This window comes from Macrosteles quadrilineatus, unplaced genomic scaffold (assembly GCF_028750875.1).
Source record: "Macrosteles quadrilineatus isolate MER2022 unplaced genomic scaffold, UCM_ALF_1.0 Scaffold_9__3_contigs__length_116548681, whole genome shotgun sequence".
NCBI lineage: Eukaryota > Metazoa > Arthropoda > Insecta > Hemiptera > Cicadellidae > Macrosteles > Macrosteles quadrilineatus.
The window spans coordinates 14,708,618-14,730,613 of record NW_026542602.1 but is presented as its reverse complement, the minus strand read 5'-3'; positions in this window follow the sequence as shown (position 1 = coordinate 14,730,613).

Genomic DNA, 21,996 nt, shown 5'->3' with positions numbered 1-21,996 from the left:
ATGCAATCTGGCTATAGACTTTAAGTTCAAGCCATAAAACTCGTCAAATCAACAAAGATTTGTGAATTAGTTTCCTTATATTTATTACTTCAAATCGAGAAAAATTCGTGGTTTAATTTTCTTATCCACAACCAAACCTAGCTATGTTATTAGTGTGCTATATGGGAATAAAGAAAACTATTTTGTTTTCTTCCTTAACATATGGAAAATGTTTCTGGTTAGTAGTGATGAGTTGGTACCGCATTTTCCGGTTCCCAACCAAAATAGATTCTTGCTTCTTGATATCTAACTAAATAGTACTCATTCATTAAAATATAAGATATTTCGATGCTGTAATAACATTTTGGCTTCATAGAAAATGGTAATCTACTTTAGTGATTCGTGAGTGTTTTTTGAAATTGCAGTAAATTAAAAGCAGACAATTTCATAAGCATGGATGGAGACACTTTGGTGGGGACTAATTTTACTACCAGGAAATTTTGACCGTTCCCGTTCAGTAACATAATCAATTAAACCAAGTAAAAAATATTTTTTGCGGAATAAATAATAGTTTAGTTCCTGGACCCAAAAGTTGCTCAATGGTAATTAATTATTAATAAACTATTTAATGGCGTTACTCAAAATAATTGTGTAATACATTGCATTAGGACCCTGCGGTATTTTTTTTTAGCTGTATGAACTTAAAGTAGGACTTAAATTAAATTAAAACTGTTTAGACAACTCGTCCTTTGGTAAAAATACTGTTACTTTTAATACAAACAATTTATATGCATGAAATCGTCTTCGATCATTCTCATGTATAACTTTGGAGCACACCCCTAGTTTATTCTCTGTCTATTTGGGACTGTGTAATTTATAAGAAATATATTGGTTAATATACAGGGCGTCCCATAAAGAGGTTTAAAAGTTTGATTTTATAATACTAGCCTATTTATGCAGGGAAAGTTTTGAAACCTTACACCAATTAAAAAGTAGGTTTTAAAAATATTCTGGAAACATTCAGCTATCTAACCCTTGTAGAAAGGAAATGGTGGCATATTAACTATTTTACCAATTTGCTTCCTATATAAATCTTTCTTGAGTTACTATATGATTTGTTTACTACGTTGCAGATTTAACTGTGTGTGAACATTTTATGGGGTTACTCGAAGGAACAAGTTTATACTCATAGATTCAATAATGATGAGGAACTAAAACGATCAATTGAAGAGGAACCTCTCCGGATACCACAGACAAAGAGTTTGTTTCAACGAGGGTTAGGGAGCTGAAATTTTTGCTTAAATCTGCAGGTAATACAAAATTAAAAGTTTTAAGCCTCTTCGTCCCCATTTGGGGATTCATATTTCATAAAACGTTTTTTGTACCATTGAACTGATGTTCTGTATTGAAATAATAAAGAATTCATTCATTCATTCATTCATTCATTCGTGGGACACCTGTCTACTTTAATAGTCTCATACATACTACAATATTATATAAGAAAGCCTTAAACCAATGTTCTAGAGTTAATAAGTGATCCAAATTTCTAAGAAAGGGCCCGGACGCTTCAGCCAATGATTGCGGGATCAATAATCGAAATTATGACGTGACGAAGCTATCTGAGGAACCAGAACATACGCAGAATTATAGCATAGATGAAGTAATTACTTAATCTATGATTATAGTGTGAGCAGTTCGTTCCACTCCAGGCTCCAGATAAAAACCTACTCAATTACTAGGTGGTGTTCGCAGAGGCATCAACACAATTGAGCGGAGTTATCAGGGTATTATTTTACCATGTCATTGACCCTCACTTACCTTAATTGTTATTTTATATGCGCCTTAAAATAAGAAAAGAAATAGCAAAACCTAGAAATAATTAGAACACAGATGAAACTATTGTTGTTCGATAGTGAAAGGTATTGTGAATAACATATCAAAAGTCTCCAAAAATACACCACCATTTTTTTCAAAATGGCGGCCAAATCCAGTAGTTTTTTCTTATTATTGAAATTCTGACTTTCCAGCCAAAATATTGGTGAAAAGTCGCTAATACATTTAATGTCCCTCCTGAAATTACCTTTAAAATGATACCTAATACATTTACCTACAACCAAAAATAACCCCCGTAAAATAATAACATATTTTAAATAATAATATTTTTTATAAATTAATATAATAGTCCAAGCAAACTAAACAAACTGGCATAGGGTTCGTATAAAAAATTGCAAGTAAACCTTTTATGGTTTAATTTTATTGTTGTGCAGAGTAATAACGGGAAAAACTCCTCATAGCTATTCGTTAAAGTATTGACTTTTATTTTAGCTATGGATTCCTTATTGGGGCACTCATATATAGGGTACTGTTAAACGTTCAGTTAAGATTTTCTCAAGTACGCATATCGCATTTTAAAAACACAATTTTAACCTTTGTTTACGTTAAAACATGTCATCCCGTCCCGTCCGATTGAAATCTTGCGTGATTTGTATTAACATTTTGGTGTTCATCTGAAACTTTATAACTAATTACTACTGGACATCAACTTTTCATGTTGTGATACCTTTGAAAATCCATCGCCATTTATTTATATACATGTCAATTTAAACAGTAAGAGAATTCCTCAGTCAGTAATAAACGGTCCCCCTAGGAAATTCCTACAACACCCCAACCAAAATGGGGGCTATACTGAGTGGTCGGCTACTTTAACTCTATGCTCCTGCAACTTAGAGATGCTCTGCTCTACACTTTGATGTAACTAAATTCTCAAATGAAACGCTCGGGCACTCCCAAATAGTGCATTATACTGTTAACTAACTAACTAACTAACTAACTGTGCATTATACTGTGTTATTAATACAACGTTATACCAATTTATTTGATATTTTACCAAACATTAAATAAACATTGAGCTATGAGTTAAATAATAATAAAATGCCTTTATTTAAAGCCAAAACTGGTTATCAAGGCAACTCAAGTTACAAACAATACATTGCTGACCTTAAAAGAATTGCATGACAGACTTTTCATATTTCTTGGAAGGGTATTGTATGCCTGGGGTCCAAAGTATGAGAACCCCTTTTTACCTGTCTCACGCCGCACTCTCGGCATTTCAAGCAAGCCGTCCTGGTCCTGCCTAGTACAGCGTTTCCTAACTGATGTTCGAGGCACAAGTTTCCTTTTCAAATAGGGAGGCAAATTAGAAGACAGTGTCTTATGAACAATCAAAACACTTTGTAGAAAACATTGTTTTTCCAAAGAGAGCGCCTTAGCCTGTTTGCGATAGGCAGATATATGATCAAACTTCCTCAGATTGAAGACAACCCTTAGGGCTCGGTTTTACAACCTCGTAAGAAGAACTCTACAATCAAGAGTAAGACATTCACCAAAAGATGGAAGTGCACAGTGAATTATAGGGAAGACTGATGATTTTATCAATTGTAGCTTAGCTGTTTCAGAAAGTATCCCTCTCAATCGGTGTAAAATTATTTTCCTACAGTTACCTAACAATGTACATGTTCTCTCACTGATTTGAGAAAGCAAAGTGGCCAATTCGCTCATCAGTGAGACAATGTTAACATTGTCTCACTCTAATTACTTTGTCTCACTCCAGATTTGCAACGTGAATGCACGAAATAGTGAGCGCGTAACATGCAGGCAACGTCGTATGCGCGCGAAGTACGTTGGCAGCACTGGCTGTAAATCAGCTGGTCAGCTGTTGTACTGTTGTATTTGTCACTTCACATTAAATGTTATATTAAAAGTTCACTTCTGTGTAAAAATAGGTGATGTTTCTTCACCAATTTATTTGTTTTATGGTAACTGTAGGAAAAGTATAATGTGCAACTCGAGTTCAAAGTACAATTGCTTCACTCGAGAAACCATTGTGAGTAAGGATTTCTCTCGAGTGAGTCAATTGCTCACTTTTCTCACTAGTTGCACAAATAACTATAACCTATTTGAAACTCTCTGACACGTGTAACTAACATGTGAGCGAAAACTCAATTGGGATTTAATTTTGATGCCTAACACCTTAACAGAATCAGACACCAAAAGAATTTGACCGTCCAGCTCTACCTTTCCAACAAGACTATTTTTAGGTTGCAAACTAGAAGACCTGAAATGAAGCATAGTATACTTTTCTGAATTCAGTTTTAGACCATGATCGTCAGACCATTGCTTTACCCTTAGCAAGTCAGCGTTGATGAGATTGACTGCTTCATGAAAATCAAAAGGGGTGTAGGAAAGAACTAGTTGACAATCATCAGCCTAGGAATATAAAGTGGAGAATTTTAGAATGCTATCGAGGTGATGCGTATACAATATGAAAAGTATTGGTCCTAGACAAGTTCCCTGAGGGACCCCTAATTCTCTTTGAAGCAACTCAGACAGAGCACCTACCATTCACCTTTGTCACCTGAGATCTGTGGCAAAGATATGACGAAAACCATTTGAGTGTAATCTCGTGGAATTTTAGAAACTTGAGCTAAGACTTGAGCTAACTTGAGTTGATATTGACTTCTCACCTGCAGAAGTGGCGTTAGTAAGATCATACATATAAATAGAAATATTGGAAATCAAAGTATCTTATACAGAAAGTCCTCATAATTTGTACTGTGTCTTCACTTAAATTGTTCGAATTTCCATAAACGTAGTTAGAGTTACTTTTTTATGAATATATATTTGTTTCATACGCCATGATTTATGACTGGAACTTCTTCCATCTTCACAGTCAGACAAAACTCTTAAATTAGCAGCATAGGTCGAGTTTGGTATAAAATTAAAAGTCTTAGATGGAAAAACTCATTACCACAGACTCAAACTCAAACCGCAACCGAGTCAAAAGTTACAGCTGTTCAAATATTCATTGAATTTGCAATGCTATTCGGTCTCCTCAGGAGCGCCCGCTAATATTCGGAATAAAATTATAAACTTATGCATAGGTCGATATGCACAACCAATTAAAGGTCTCTATAAGTAGAATACAATGCAATTTTTTTCTTAAAAGAACAACCAAGTAAAAACTGGCAGCCATTCAAAGATTTCAAATGGCACATTCAAGAAATGTTTAAACTGATGCCATTTTCGACTCGATTGTCCATTTGAGATCGGGTTTGCGGCAATGTGTTCTATAAGACCTTTACTGTAGGTCCAAACTCGACCTATGCTGCTATTTACAAATGTTGTCTGACTCCTCGTGGGTTGACCCCTTTAGCTCTTAAGGGATAAAAAATAATAATAGCTTAAAAGAGTACAAATTTATGGTCATTATTGATATACAAAATCTCATTACTTTATCTATAATGGTCAAAAATATATTACACCGTTCCGGGATTTTTCAATCACACTGTATAACCTTAATTGTAAAAAATCATAGTAGCACAATTATTCTCTAAATCAAACATATCCGTAATAGTTGTACATATTTAAATGTTTAAAGTGTATTTTATGGGTTTCAGTGATGGGATGTTTTTTATTACTTGTAAATGGCAATAACATAATGAGACAATTTACTAAAGCCGGTGTCGTAGAAGGTATACAAGACAGATCCAACTGTTAAAACATGTGATTTTATCACCAGTGAGGCAGGCGCAGTTTGTTCGCGAAACATGGCAAGTCGTGGGTGCAAATCCTGGCAAACCCGCAGTTTCGCAACTAACCGCTTCCTTACATGATCTTTAGGTTGGGAAACTGGCTGTACTAAAGGCTCGAACAACTGTGTGGTTTTGTATGTTGGATTTATTATGTAGGTCACAGCTAAAAGTATAAATTTAATTCGTAAGCAAAATTATCGCACCGTAACAAATCAATACAATCGTATGCACATGCTGTATAAGGAATTATTTGGGATCTTTAACTGTTCAGTATTTGTCATCATCAACTAATTCATCTCGCTGAGTTCCCTTTGTACCGATGGGTGTGTGCGGACAAATGTCCAACTACGATACATTATCGGTAATGCAGTACTGGTTGGTCGAATCTGCTGCAAGAGACTGGGAAAATTATTAATATAATAGATTGTTCTATTACAATCCTAATAACGATTTCAAGATGAGGACGCATTTAAGACATATTTATTTACACCAAAATATGAATGAGGGATGAATGAAATGGCTGATCGCAAAAAGATCAGATTTTCATTTAGCTAGGTGAAGACTCGAACCATTAAACGTGAACTTTTTCTTAAAAATTCCGAACCTGCGTTTAGATTGTTAAGAGAACACCACTCAGCCGTAAATTTGTATTGAACATGTACGTCCAGTTTCACCAAGACATTATTTTCCGTGAAACATATTTCTGATCCCTCAGAACTGGTCTGGTGTTCTTCAGACACCCAGCAGCTCAACCCATGTAATCGTCCTGGAAGTGTTGAAGATTACGTGTAACGACATCCTCGCAGGAAGATCCTGCAGGATCGCTCTTCTTGCAGTTCCGGCAACAGCCTGGGTTTCCAACAATTAGTCCATTAGACGAGCGTGGTCCCTGGTCCGCTATTTGCAAGACAATGAACTAGAAAGCCGGTGACAGAAGAAGGCTTCAATGCCTCAGTGAGCTTGTCGCGGCCACTTACTTGGCTACTGCCAGCTTGGGGCTTGAATTTGAGTTTTGTTTAAGTAAATCGTTTCTCGTCTGAATTTTTATCTTTGGTAATTTTTCCATTAGGGGGTGAAAATTTTGTCAGAGAAAAGTGAGATTCAATAAATAAAGTAAACACGCGTACCGTATTTTATATGCAAGTTTGCCTTATGGTTGACATGCTCTTGAAGTACGTTGATTTAACCCGATGGAGATTTCGTCACATATATGGCATCATCAAGAGCAAAGTTTATATTTGCACTACTTGTTACCACTTAAAACACAATGTATGATTTTTTTATTACCGATAAATTATACAAAATGTTTTGCTGAATAAACAGCAAAAAGCATATACTGCAGTGTATTATTAAAGTGAACAAAAAAAGTATACTTAGGCAAAAGCTTGTGTATGGATACGCATGGTGTCAGAGCAAATAGTTCACAGCCATTAAAGGAAAATATTGCAGAGTTAATGTTGTACATTGCAATCCAACTTTCATTTCAACGTGTGCCACATTCTTGTGCTCCAAATTAACAAATTTATCCCATTCTAGGACGATAACACAATTGAAGCTATATACATTTGTGCAGTTTTATATTCTATAGACTATTTTGTATATTTTAAGTGTATGTTTGCCCTATTTCCATACTCCAGGAAATGTGTTTTGTAGATCTAAATCCATCCTTAGCTATAGACTTACAATATTATATACGATTAGCTATAGAATATATGTTACACTGTTGAGGTGAGGTAGACCTCGGTTCCATACATTACAATATGCGACGTATTGTTGAGGTGCTTATCCCAAGTTTCATGCTGTGTTACACTTACTAAGGTGTATATTTATTGCCGGTTCCACCTTTACTTTGTCCAAGATGGCGCGACATGGCATGACTCTGTCTAAGGTTGGTCTCGGTTCCATACATTACAACATGCGACGTATTGTTGAGGTGCTTATCCCAAGTTTCATGCTGTGTTACACTTACTAAGGTGTATATTTATTGCCGGTTCCACCTTTCCTTTGTCCAAGGTGGCGCGACATGGCATGACTCTGTCTAAGGTTGGTCTCGGATGAAAGTGAATGAGCTTTCACTGAACCCACGAGTCCGACCCCGCGTTCGCCATACCTTACGTAACCACAAGTCATCCCGATATATCGCTAAATGCTCTCAATGCTAATAAACATAATAGTTTGAGGTAGTATGTTTTATAAATATTTGTATAAGTTTTCGAGGATGAAATGAAAAATGTATACAGTTGGTTCTCTTTGAGACAAGTAGAAGAGGTTTTCCCAATCGTGTTGGATCGTAAAACCTTTCTAGGTGTAAACACATTGAAAACAAACATTGAAACTAAACGCACATTGTTAATACTATTTCAATAGTAATCTATAAAATTACTTTTACAGCATGTTTACAACGGTACTGTATGTCAAAAGACGGATTTATATTTCAAGATTTAGCACAAATTACTAGTTTCTTTGTATTAAGGCGGACTTTTGCGGATGTTGAAAGAACTCAAGAATTATACCAAAAATATTCAAATGTGTTAAAAATTGCTGGCAGACTTGTTTTGGATATGTAGACAATACGTTGGAGAAGCGTGTGACACTTTAGAAGTTGTACTTGCATTATAAGGGTAATTTTATTCATACCTTTATTGATAATTTTCTTAATAGGTCCATAGAACCCAGTACCTGAAATCATGTCGATTTTTATTGTAGAATATTACATCACTCTTTAAAGTCTATTTGACAATGTGCAATAATTGTAGTAAGAAGTGATTAATTTTAACATAGCTAATGTACCATCACTAGAATATCCTACTATATACCTATGTCTTAATATTATAGATATAATAAATAGCATACAGCATAATATTTGTTTGGATTGATTGTATTTTCTGTAGACTGATACACTTTTTATAAAACTAGTGGTTCAACTTAATGTCTGTCCGTAATTGCTTTTGTGCTTTAATATTGCAAAATATTCTGCCAATAATTGTATTACAAAACATACACTTTTGTACACACTTTTTCGTATATTCTTTCTTGATTTCACATATCTATTCCATCATCAGCCCAGCTGACACAGCGTCCAGGATGACAGATGGTGACAAACCTTATGTAAATCTCTGCTAATTGTCACAAACGAAGACCTCAGTTGAGCAACTGACGCTGACGACGCTAGGAGGGACTTCAAGCGAAACGTCTGGTGTCACCACAGCTGTCTCAGAGGCTTGGGTTCGGTTGAACCGCTAAATATAGATTTTATAACATCCTAAAGTTCGTATTTAAAGTTGACAACCACAAATTTAAATTTCCTGAGCTATAAAATCAAACTGTTTCGTTCAAATGTCAAATGTTTCAACAAAACCTACAACTACTGACATTTGTGATAGTGGAACAGCCTAGGTTTGAGGACTTACAGGTCTAAAGTAAAAACAAACTATATACTATCCATTTATTTTTTTAATTTAAAAATAGTGTTATTTTAGACGAGGTCAAAAATTTGAAGGGATTTTAATTACTCTATCTATACTATATTACATTTAATATATGAAATTAAAATAGGTGACTATTTCATAAATACGTTTGTCACTAAACATAAATGTAAAAAATTCTGTCATAAAAACTTTCGGCCAGCAATTATTTATCAAAGCATTATATAAATTTTCAGATCTAATCATCCACAAAATCTCATTTGATTTCTTTCTGATCTTCTAGTTTACCTTCATCTTATTTTACATTTTAGTTTTAACTTGTACGAGATTCGTAGTTGCAGAATCACCGTAAGACTGTTGTACCACAGACAATATTTACTCTTTTGTCTGTGGTTGTGCTGTGGGAGGATTGTCTTATGAAACAGAACTAATCAGATCCAGTGTCGCCATTCATCTTGACTTTCTACAAAATCAGGAAACTCTCCTGATCCATTAATATCTGGTTTGCTTAGTTGGGCAGACGTTATGCAATTTTGCCTTACTAACTGAAAATTTAAAAGGTCATATATTCCAAAGGACACGATACCGGGGCCGATGGTCTTGCATGTTGCAAGTCGGGATATATTTGGCAAAGGCTGGAGACTGGAGAGTACTGGATACATTACTGTAGTTGTTTGATGCAATGTTTGGAAGCAACAATGCTACCAGCACCAGTATATGCATACCGAAGTAACGAGGACTAGCAAATCAAAGAAATGAGTGTTTCATCATCAAGCATCCTGTTACTCAATTCAATTTACTGTCTTCGCTGACTCTGGTCCGTGACTTCGTATCCTCTTATTGTTGCTATACTTTGTACATCATTTCACTCTACTGAAAAAACAAATATTCCAAACTTTACCCGTTCTTAGCCTAAGTTATGACCTTAGAAATCGCATTTATTCCAAGCATCCTGAAAATAAAAGTACAATTTGTGAGCAAAATAATTCCATCAACAAAGATCGTCATCCGTCACATTAAAGTCTCCCAAATATAAAGTTTCCAATTTTATCCCACAGACTACAGTGGATATGTGTTATGCGTCCTTTTGTATCCCGTTGGATTTCAAACATCCCAAAATTTATCACACTTGAATATCATTACTTATCCTGATAATCAAATTAATCTCAAATCAACTGAAACTTAACTACAATTTATGAGCATTTGCAGAAAAGTTTCCCCAAAAGGGTTCTTTTAGCACCACACTCTCACTTACCGTTTACCATTTTTCATACTGATAGCAAAAGTATATTTATACCCTATCGGCTTCTAAAATAGCCCGTTTTGTTTTACAAACCCCACAAGTGAAGCGTCGACGAGTCATCTGCATCTCAACCTTGGGTTACGTCATCACTTTCTCTCCTTGCTGTCTTTGTCTACTACGCTACTGTCTTGACAGGCGCTGGAGACAACAAAATAAAGCCTTGGAAGATAATTTTGGACATTACAGTGAAGACATGTCATGTTGGTATAATATTATACTATTAGATTTGTGTAATAGAAGCTTTAGTTTCAAAGTAGAATATTGGATGTTTCTTTTGTTTTATTATGTAAAATTATCGCCATTTTTGTTCCAAAACAGGTTTTAGATTTACATAAACAAAGACTAGGTTACTGTTTTACGTCTTTTACAAACTATTTTCGAAGTTCAATGATTCAGAGTTTAAAATATCGTCTATGTAAACTAGAAATCAATACTAAACCTAATTATAAATTATAATATTTAACCGATATTTGAATTTGACAAGTCAATATTTTTTATCACTCACACTCACATTTTGAAAATATGCTCCAAAACTAATTCTAAAATAGAGGCATTGTTTTTTTTTTAAATACACTGGTAAGGACAAAACTCCTTCTGTATGTTTAGAAAACAACATCGGCTATCCTAGCTCGACTCAACTGCCTCAAGGCCTTGAATGATCAATCAACGTCTGTAAGGTTAAGTTCAGTGATTAACAGGGTCGTCAACCATGCATGATTCATGAATTTCTCCATCATTCTCGTTGACTACTGATTCATGCGTAGTTTAGGTGTACTATCGCATTGTTTACCTAAGAGACGCGGTTCTTCGATAATGTGGGTCGAATGGTGTTATTACTAGGAAATACCTTCAGCTGGTTATCTGGGTGTTTATGGTGCTCGCGGTAACCAGAAGGTCTCCAATCGAACTCTGAGAAAAGTCAGTGGCTTTTATGGTTCAAAACTGGGCCGTGCTATCTTTGGTCTTTGATAGCTAAATAAGCACTTGGTTTTAGTTAACGGGGCTACATTTCTACACTCTCCTTGTATTATATTAGCTCTGGACATACATTAAAACGAAGCTGTTTCAATGTTTCAATAAATGCATTAGTAGTTCAGAGTCTGTAGTATGTGTCAAATTCAAATTCTCTGAATGATAACAGAGCTTTGAAAATGGATAAAATCTAGGTTTGTAAATTAATATTTATTTTGTAAGGACACATGATGGATAGAACATTCTCTAAAATATCCTAATTGAAAGGTTCACTCCAGAAACAAGAGTTGAATTTTGAGCGGGTTATAGTCATAATTCTATAAGGTATGTTCATTCGTATTTCGATGATAATGTAAGAACTTGACGCAAATATTTATCATGTTAGTTGTCGTGTGAATATCATTTTCGTTACCATATTTGATTAATTATTCCTTAAAAATAATTTAACTCAAACTCAAAACATTTCATCCTTGTAGGTTAACGAAATAAAAAATCGTTATAGATTAAATTAAGAGTACAAAGTGGACTTCTCTAACTACAATGAAATGTTTCAAAACATTTTAGTGCACAGAGTAAATAAAATAATCATTATTAACACTATTATATTTTAAAAGGATGATCTAATTCCTCTTTGCACGTTGGTTAACCAGGTCAACCGGACTTGCCAGCTGCCAGCTATATACCGTAACTGTTACTGTGGTGTTAGGTCACTATAATGGCAGAAAATCGACTCACGGATCTTCTTGCGTCACAGTGCCAAATACTAGGTCCGGTATACGAATGTTGTTATTTGGCTCTTAGGTCGTCTTCAAGTAGGAGGAATGTTTTTACCTACTTGGATTATATGGATTTTAATTGCGTATTAATTCAAACCTGTACCCACAGGTAAACACAGCAAGGTACGTTTTGACCATAATGCGAATACATCATGAAAATGCATTTCTGTTTGAGGATGCCTACTGCTACCTTAAAGCCGTTTTAGCCTAGTAATTCCCTTAAAAAGGTCGAAATTACTTCCCAAAATGTGTTTTTTTACACAAATACTCCACTTAAATTACTTATAAACGTAATAACTTCATAATATGAAATAAGTATTTTGTATAGATTTTACTGTTGTGTCTATTCATTTTTCATCGCTACTCATGTACTTGGTACAGTATATAATTCATTCAAACTCAAAAACACTGACTAGATTGTAGAGTAATAGGACGATTATTATTCGAATATCTCCAGATAAATCTTGATATTGTTTGAAACATTTGAATGATTGACGCGGCACGCTGCAGCCAAGATGAATGGAGTAAATGTGTAAATGTATGTCTTTTACTCCATACATCTTGCGCTGCTGCTACTACGTTATTGTCGTCTCCATCTAGACTAAGGAACCACAATGGTGCTCTATTATCAGTGGTACTAGGCAACATGTGAGAGCGTCTCGACTATTGAGTGATTATAATGATGGTCTTCAAATCGTTGCTGGGCCGATCCCGATCGAGGCCAAACACAAACTAATCAAATGTCATCGGTGTCTCATGAAATGATGAAGAGTATTTAAAAAATCATCTTTAGAAAGCAAAAATACTCAAATTGATTGATCACTTACGATATTGTTAGATTGAAATTATAATGTAGAATTTTGATGGTTCCCATTCATAAATGTACTAAAATTACAATGACGTTAAAACACTAACGTTCAATCAATTCCTGTACCTCGAGTACATGGAGACTCAACTTCAATGAATTTTTAAATCTCATACGCAATACCTTGTAGAGGAACAATGCTTTACTTGTTCTAATAAACAAAGACTGTTCCCAAAACCAGATCCATTCATCACCTGTGGAAGGTTCAAGGCCCAGCTCTGTCTTTAGCGCGGGAACTGGAAGGGGTTTGGCGGGCCGCAAGACGGGAATCCCCCTTACGTAATAGTTGCCTCACATCAGTGGGTCATCGCGACTATCAGATGTAAACAATGCGGTGACTTACCTGCCAAACGTGCAGTGATATTACTTCATCAAGTAACGGTTAGGACTTACCAGATGAGCAGGATGTTACAATGTTTGTGATTGTATTATGTATGAATTCAGTTGAAATATATGTTATCTTATCCAAGAAATTGTAACCGTTTTAGAATTGATCTTCTAGTGATTCCACAACAGCTATTTCTTTTGTGCTTTGGGAAACCAAGTAAAAATAATTTTGGAAACAATTGTTGAAGTGTATGGAATAAAGTAATGGTTGTACAACAGTCGTATTTTTTTTAATATAATACAGAAAATACTTTTAAAATTTTGTATATAGCACACTACCATTAAAATGTCAATAACGGCACTTGCCTCTCACTAAAGAAATGTATAACAAGATATGACAAAAAAATCAAGAACTATAGGTTTACTAAATTATTTCTGTTTGATAAAGGGTATAAACTATCATATAAATGCTTAATGACTGAAGGAAATTCTTTGAAGTATATTAAAAAGTGTCATCCTACAACACACACAGGATGGCCACATGGAATTTCAAATATCAATCAGCAAGAGATGTGAAAAGGTGGCCAGTTTGTACGTTAAAATGTTTCACTACAATTTTAACTATGTGAGCAATAGAATAACCAGAACTTTAGAATAGTCAAAACAACCACGATAAGTTGCTGATATTGACTCATTATACGGTTGCCTCTGTATCTGTGCAATTAAATATTTATAAACATTAATGGAGGGTTATCACCTGCACCATTTGTTAAGACAAATGACAAGGAACGCAGAATACCCTGTTGTTTACTTTTAAAGATTAACATTCCCAGCTACACCTCCACGTGCACCTCCTGCTCGCGGACCCAGGAGGGCGAAGGCCTGACGGGAAGTCCGCCTCCCAACTAGGTGAAGGTCTACACTAAGGCGAAGAAAGGCCTTCTGGAATCCCGAGGTTCGTAGAATGTTGCGAGTGCTAGATGTCCGAACTGTAATGAATAATGTTGTAAACCTATTTTCTGTGCCGGGCTGGTTAAACCTAATTTTGTAAGATTTTGATTAATTTTTGACAGTTTTAGTCCTTTTGGAACTCATCTCAATTTTCTGTGATATCTACCATTCAAATAAAAATGCTAGACCAAACTAACGTGAAAATGTCAAAACAGTAAAAACACAAACACTTAGGCAAATAGGTTGAGAAACACTTATTGTCATCTCACAGACTCATTCAGCACTTTCTCAATTAAAAGTTTCTCAAGTCTATTATCAGCTGAGCCATGAGCCCTGAGTCACACATGACAGTGACATAAGATGTTGTACAAGCTTGTATCATAACAGCTGACCACAACAATGCCTCCGGATATAGCCCCAGGTACTTCCGCTGTCAAGTCTTCACTTTCACTCAGCTCAACATTGGCAACACTGATTCCGTTTTGCCACTGCATCCGTTGACTTAATGGCTTGGTAAAGCTTTTAGTATGGTGATATGGTTAGTTGATAAATGATGTGTCTTCCTAGCCGTTTGCCGTCGGTCTAGTCAAAAGCGTTAGGTTCAGTAAAACAGCTGAAGCCTAAATGGAAGATTGACGTTCACGCGCAATTTTGAATATTTATAGTTACCTCCACAGGTAGTTCGCAGAGTAATCATAACGTTAAAAATCTGCAGTTAGGATCTATTTTGGATGAGTAACGATTGGGCAAGTCGTGGCACATGGATGCCCAGAGGGGGGGGGTGCTCAGATTTTTGTTTTTGGGGGGGGGATTTGGGGGGGTTATTTTATATTGCCATTAATAATTTAATAAGATTTTTTAAGTAGAACTAAATAATTTTGTTTTGTTCAATTCATACACTACTTGGGGGTGATGATTTGCTACCGCGGAGGGATGTCAAGATATTCCACCGGGAGAAATATTGTTCTACATTCTTCCGTCTCGAAGCGGCTACCTGGTCTTGCGTTTGGTCATTTGTGACTATTTCTTAATTTCAAAATTATTCAATATCTATCGTGACTGTTCCATCATTTTTGTATTGGAATTCTAGTGCTCCTAATAAACGTTTTTGTATTGACAAGTTATCTGGGCATAATATTACGTTTTTTCCTTAAGAAAATCCTTTAAACGTTGGTTTTAGTGTGGGGCAGGTGGCTATTTTTTGGAGGGGGGGCTAAGAAAGGATCAGTATGAAATAGGGGGTTGTGCTCCTGACCCCCTTAGGGTAATGAGCTCCTCTGAGAATAATATTAATGATGCTATTTAACAAAAGGTCAACGTAGGTAGTAACAAGACCAGGATTTGACCCTTCCTTTAAAAAAAACGTGTAAACATTCCAAAGGCCTAAAAAGTTAGTCATGAAATAGAAATACACTAGAAGACAAATTGTTTTATGAAAGCCATTTCACTAAAAACGTATACTAAGTTCAGAATGTTAACACAAATTTACAGTTAACAGTGTAGTTAATAGTTAACACAAAAGTTCACTTATACAATGTAAGTTGTTTTTTTCTTCATATTTTAGCCCTTAAAACATTAGTCTACATAACAAATTTTGCTTATTGAAACATTGTTGCACAATTGAAGATTGCCGAGAAGATTGCTAAAACTAAAGTTTGTTTAAAAAAGTTTGCTAAATTTAAAGTTTGTTAAAGCGCTCTACCTCTCCGCCGCGCGCTAATGCAAGGGTTTAGGATCTCCCTTATTGTCAGCTTAGTTCTTAACCAATTTAAAATATATTTATGTTAATTTATTTATGGCTTATATCTGTAGGCTTGTATTTTTTAAATTTTTTTATAATAGTAGAATTTTAAGTGGGAAGTGACTGGTAAATACGACTAAATAAGCTGTGTTATTCATTGTGACCCTTGGTTGGAATATATAATTGATACATCGGTTCTAAGGAACGAAACTAGTTGTCATACCAGCAACTGTGGTTGGACAAGGTAATTCTTCTATTTTATCAACGAAATAAGCGTTTTTCTAAAGCATTATACACATAAAAATAAATTTTTAGAACATATCTTTAAAATATTTTAAAAGTTAAGTGAGTAATCCGTCTGCAAGTGGTTTCCGCGGCGCTGTTCAATGGCGCAGCATAGCCACTGAGGCCCGAGTTGAGATTTCTGAGATTTCTGTGTAGAGCGCACCCTTAAATTGCCATGTTATTCTTATGGGAAAAAGAGAACGGTTGTTGTAATTTGCTTGTTTATGAATATATGTTGATCAAAATTGGCAATTTTATTTATTTTATCCTGAACTATTAACATTTGATTAGGAAAATTTTCCCTCCCCCTTAGGAGCAAACCTAAGTACTTATTAAACCTAAAGTCATATAAATTTTGAACAAATCTCATACGTTTAAGAAAATATTTTGGTATTGATATAATCAGGCCACTTTATATGCAGCTTTGCTGTAACGTTGGTATTTGTTAATTGTTACAGTACTACTACTTCAATTCAACAAAAATTAATGTTTAGGGTGCACTTAAATGCATGAATTGATGAGAGGGCGAAGTGGCACAAAGGCAGTTTGCACTCGTGTTACACACTATATTTTTCCTACAGTTTTTCAAACACTGTACAACACGTTTTTAGGGATCCAAACATTGAACGAAATGGGAATCGCTGCACCAGATGATCGTAGTCGCAGTATCTTCAAGTATTGCCAACCTATTTCCAAGCGTACAAGGAATACGTGCATAATAAAAGCATGCTGTTTTAGTTTTGTGTCGTTTTGATGGAATACTGGTGTGCGACAAAGTAAAAACTGTGCGACAAAGTAAAAGGTGTGCGGCAAAGTAAGTAAATGCGGTGATTAGCAGCTTGCAGTACTATAATCATTGAAGGAAGCTCACTTTGTCGGGTGACAGTAGGAAAAATATTTTATGCAAAATTTAGCCAATTGTTTTGATGAAATGAAAGATAGGACAAATCTGCAACTTTGTTATTGTAAGAAGGGGTCATTAAGCTGTACCAGCTAAGTGAATGAATGAATGAAATATACGTTTATTTTCACATAATGTATAATGTATAATAAGTAATATAATAATTAGGCTGAATTGGCTGTTTTAAACCGAATAAAGAAAATATACAGAGAAAAACCTTCTGGCGAAAAATAGATTAAAACCGTTGTTAATGAACTTTAATTAAATGCAAAGCACCGAATTTCAAAATATTTTCTGTAACTTTCTCGCTAAGTCGCACGTATAGTTATTTCCACGCCGTACTTATTCTTCGCCACACGCTCTCCTCTGAATTCGCAGTTTGTTTGTTATGCATTATGGTTTTCTCATTTCTTATGTAAGTAATTATATTTTGGTTTATACTAGCCGACCCATACGAAACATTCTCACTGAATCCTTCTCTAATCCCATTTATTGAGGTACACACCATAATTAGTTCTGCGTAGTAAGTGCATCGTTTATTAAAGTATGGGTTCTTACTACAGGAATAGATGTGTGTTTACATTTTAGATAATAACATTTTTCAATGTTAAGTTATTTAAGTTTTTACATCTTTACAGGAATTATTTGAACAATATTTTTGAATTAATAATATGGTCATATACGATTTTTGTTTTGACGGCTTTGTTTTTAAACAGACATAGTTTTCAATGAAAAAGCGCACCCTTGACAAAGCCACACAAACTGAATGTAAAAAAACAGAGTATGGCAAGCGCAGCCCTTCCTTCAGTAGCTTCTGTCCATATGCCTTATTTAATGTCATGGCAAAGGTAACTTTGAAGGAAAATTCCTTCTTAGTTAACAATATTTAGCGCACAGACATTAGTAACTGCAACTCCGTTACCTACATAGAATGGTTGGTAGGTATATCAAAATGAAGGTTTTGTCGGAAAAAACAAATATAAAAGCTGAAGAATCCATGTGGTGCTTATTTTTAGTGGTTCTTTTTTTGACTTCTTTAAAGCGAGTAATTTGATTTCATCTCCGGATTTATTCATCGTAGAAAGCACAGACTAAGTATGTTGGTCGTCATGGATGAAGTACAAACAAAACACTTGGATGTGAGAAATAAATAAATATTATATAGTTTGTTTTTATTAATTTAATTCACATGTTTCAGCTGATCGAATAACTTAAATCAACATTTAAGTTTAAATTATATGCAGAATATTTTACTTGTAATGCTTTGATATCTATCTATCTATATATTAATAGGCAAGCATGTTTCTTTAAACCCCTTTTTCTCAGCTCGTGTGCATCGCAGGGGAAATCTATGCATACTGTTAGAAAGATATTTGCCTGTAGATGTGCAGAATCCCTTTATAAATTAAAGTAGGCTAAAAAATAAGCACAAAAAACGAATTTGAAAAATTTACATGGAACAACTGGGTTGCCATGATGGTGACGAAATAACAACCAAATGTAAACAGAAAATCAAAACAAATGGAAGAAATCCCAATCACATGTTTTATTTACAGTGTGGGGAGAAAATAGAGAAGTCTGTACATTAATTATTTTTGGTCGAGTTTCGACCACAGGACGACCACTAGTACTTATTTAATACGCAAGCAGGTCTTTTGTGACAATTACTCCTCCAAAACTACTAAACCGATTGATATGTTTTTGGTGTCATTGGAAAAAGCGTAACGTGAAGTTGTGCAGGAAACATTATTTTTAGGGAAATAATTAGAGAGTGAGGCCCTGGGGCCCTTTAAAGTTTCGTATTTCTCTATAAGGATAACATGGGAGATCATTTTTATTTACAGAAACATATGTTTGTTACTTGAAAATAGTCAAAGTCTACTAAATAATAATTGCTGGGTATTATGGCTGTTAATGTATACTACATTTCAATCAAGGATTGTGTACCTTAAAGTTTACTCATAATGGATCTCACTACTTTATTTTAATGCTGGGAATAGAAAAATTTAGTTGAGACTAGGTTACCATGATTTAGAAAACTTTACTATGATAATGTATGTAATTAAAATCACAAATCTTTGGAATTATTAATTCATTAGAAACGAAACAGCTGATCGAGAAATCAAACAAACCATCTACTTCATGTAAATAACGTTTTTACACAAATATAGTTTTGATTCTTTTTTACTTTTGGGTGTATTTTGAGTTTGCAGTTATGAAAGCACCAAGCCAAGTAACTTTTATCTAATTTTTTTTATAAACTAACAGTATTAATGAATTACTACATGAACTTGACAAGTTAGGTAATTAATTGTCAGTATGCCAAATGGAAGAAGAGTGGGTCCTCGAAAACAGACGAAGGTGGTGACACCTATCTAGAAAATCCAACTGAGTTTTTAAATGAAAATAGAGTTATTTTGACTTGGAGGATACAAATTTGCCCTTCTGGAACAAACTTACCTTTTAAAATGGAAAGATGCTAAGTTCTGTTATCTTTGGCATTTGCAGCACAAGCACTTTAATTAAAGAGCAGCACTGTTCTTAGCCAGACAAATTTCAGTCATGGAGCAACTATATATATGTTGTTTTAAGTAAGGCTACATCATTTAATAGGATACCCATATTCATTACGGAAAATTCTGGTCAGGGTAATATTCCTGAAGGTAACTTAAGGACTAAAATTGTAGTATTCATGGAAGTGATTTTGTGATAAAAATATTGTTTTTTAGTGTTTATTTTTAAAAGTGTTTTCTTCAAGCAGCATTTTATGACCCTCAAAATATGGTACATAGGCCTATTGGTTTGATATGATAAAATGTTTTGTTAAATGTGTTTATAAAAATCTTTAAAAAAATAACTACCCTATAACATACTTGAACTTGAACACTTATTCATTTACTAAATATGATAGGTATACAGCTATAAAATGGCTGGACTGCTTCCCTTCTAAGGCCTTATTATTACTGTATTTAATTTTTGACGTTGAGTCAATATATAACACGATGAATTTGTTTTCTAAATTCATATGTTTTTTTGCGGGGCATTGAGCCGCACAGGTTCACTAGTAATATATAGTTTTTACGAAAAACTACTGAAAAATGAGTGATTTGTATACTTTCCTATAGTGGCTAAAAAAAAGCTTTAAAATGGCACCTCATTTATGAAAATTGGTGAAGAATTAAGGAATTTATGGTGTACCGACAAAAATGTTCTTTAGAAATACATTCTTTAACTGTGGACATATAACTAGGGTTGTACTATTATTTTTTTAGGTATTAAACTACACTAGGTAAAGTTGCACCTGCCCCAGTGTAAGAGCTGGAAGTAAGTTAAATAGTGTTGCTTGGATATAATAATAATTTACAAGATATTTTATTTCATGAAAATAAACATAAATAAAAGTTGACGTAACCTACGTAACATTACAATAAAAAAAGAATAAAACAACATCCGCCCAATGAAAATATGATTGAATAAAAAGATGATAATAACTTGGGGTAACCTCGGAGAGAGAAGTGCCAAGGAGACTCTTTTAGAGACAAGAAAAGAAGATAAGCAAAGAGGCGCATAAAATAAAGGCAAAGAGCCAAGCTGGCGCATCAAGATAAAGGTGAAGAACCAAGCTTGTGAATAAAAAAATCACAAAGGGTCTGGGTGGGTCATCTGAAAATGCCTCAAAGAGCCTGAGTTCATCACATGAAAAAGCTCAAAAAACTCAACAACTCCATGTAAAAACGGGGAAAAGCTTACGGAAGAATAGAAAATTGTTGGAAGAAAGTATGGTAAAAGCAGAATACAAAGTCCAAAAGGCTGGTTAAAGGAAGATTGAGCCTAAGGGAAGGTTACAAAGCCAGTCAGAAAGCTTACGGATCAAAACATGAAAAAGCTAAGAGCCAGGGCGAAGAACCGGAAATGTTTTATCCTAGGGTGGAACATCCGGAAAAAATTATATCTAGGGCGGATCACCCAAAATAAAGCTCAGAACCGATAAGAGTACCCCAAGAAACCGGGAGGACTGAGAAAACTCTCCCATAACTAACCAGGTGGTTATGAATGAAGCCAATGACAAATGTATAAAGATCTACGAAGGACCTAAATGGGAGATTCTGCTAAGAAGCATTGGACCCAGGGGGTACAAGATCCATTAAGATAGGATTAGGTTTAAGTTATGGCTAGACTATTCTATCCTGTACTAAGCAAAACTATACTTATAATCTATCTATCTATCTATCTATCTATCTATCTATCTATCTATCTATCTATCTATCCATCTATCTATCTATCTATCTATCTATCTATCTATCTATCTATCTATCTATCTATCTATCTATCTATCTATACTATTATAAATAAATAATAATAAATAAATAAATATAAATACTATTATAAAGATGAGTTGGTGTCTGTGTGTGTGTGTGTTTGTATGAGATAATCTCAAAAACTACTGAACCGACTGGGCTCAAATTGCACACAATTGAAGCTACAGCTCCGAGGATACATATAGAACTATTCCCGCCTCGATATAGTCCTAGGGCTCTGCCCCGTGGGCTTTCAAAAATTTGAGGTGAGAGATTTAAAAGTAAATATTGATTGGTGGTATCCATGGTAACAAAGAACAAACCTACAAAGTTTTAAAATGGAAACAAGCAGAACTAACTGTCAGATGAATTTTGATTTCACAATTCTACACAGCTGGTTCAAACATATTAAATAAGCTTCATGAATTTAATAATAAGATTTAAAGATATGTATACAATAAAATGTGTCTTATAGTTAATTAAAAGAGTTTACTTGGTAATGGGATATTGATCCACTGGACTTAAAACCCGTGTTTATCGAATGCCATTGACTCAGTTGTACAGGATCCAGGGTTACTCAGG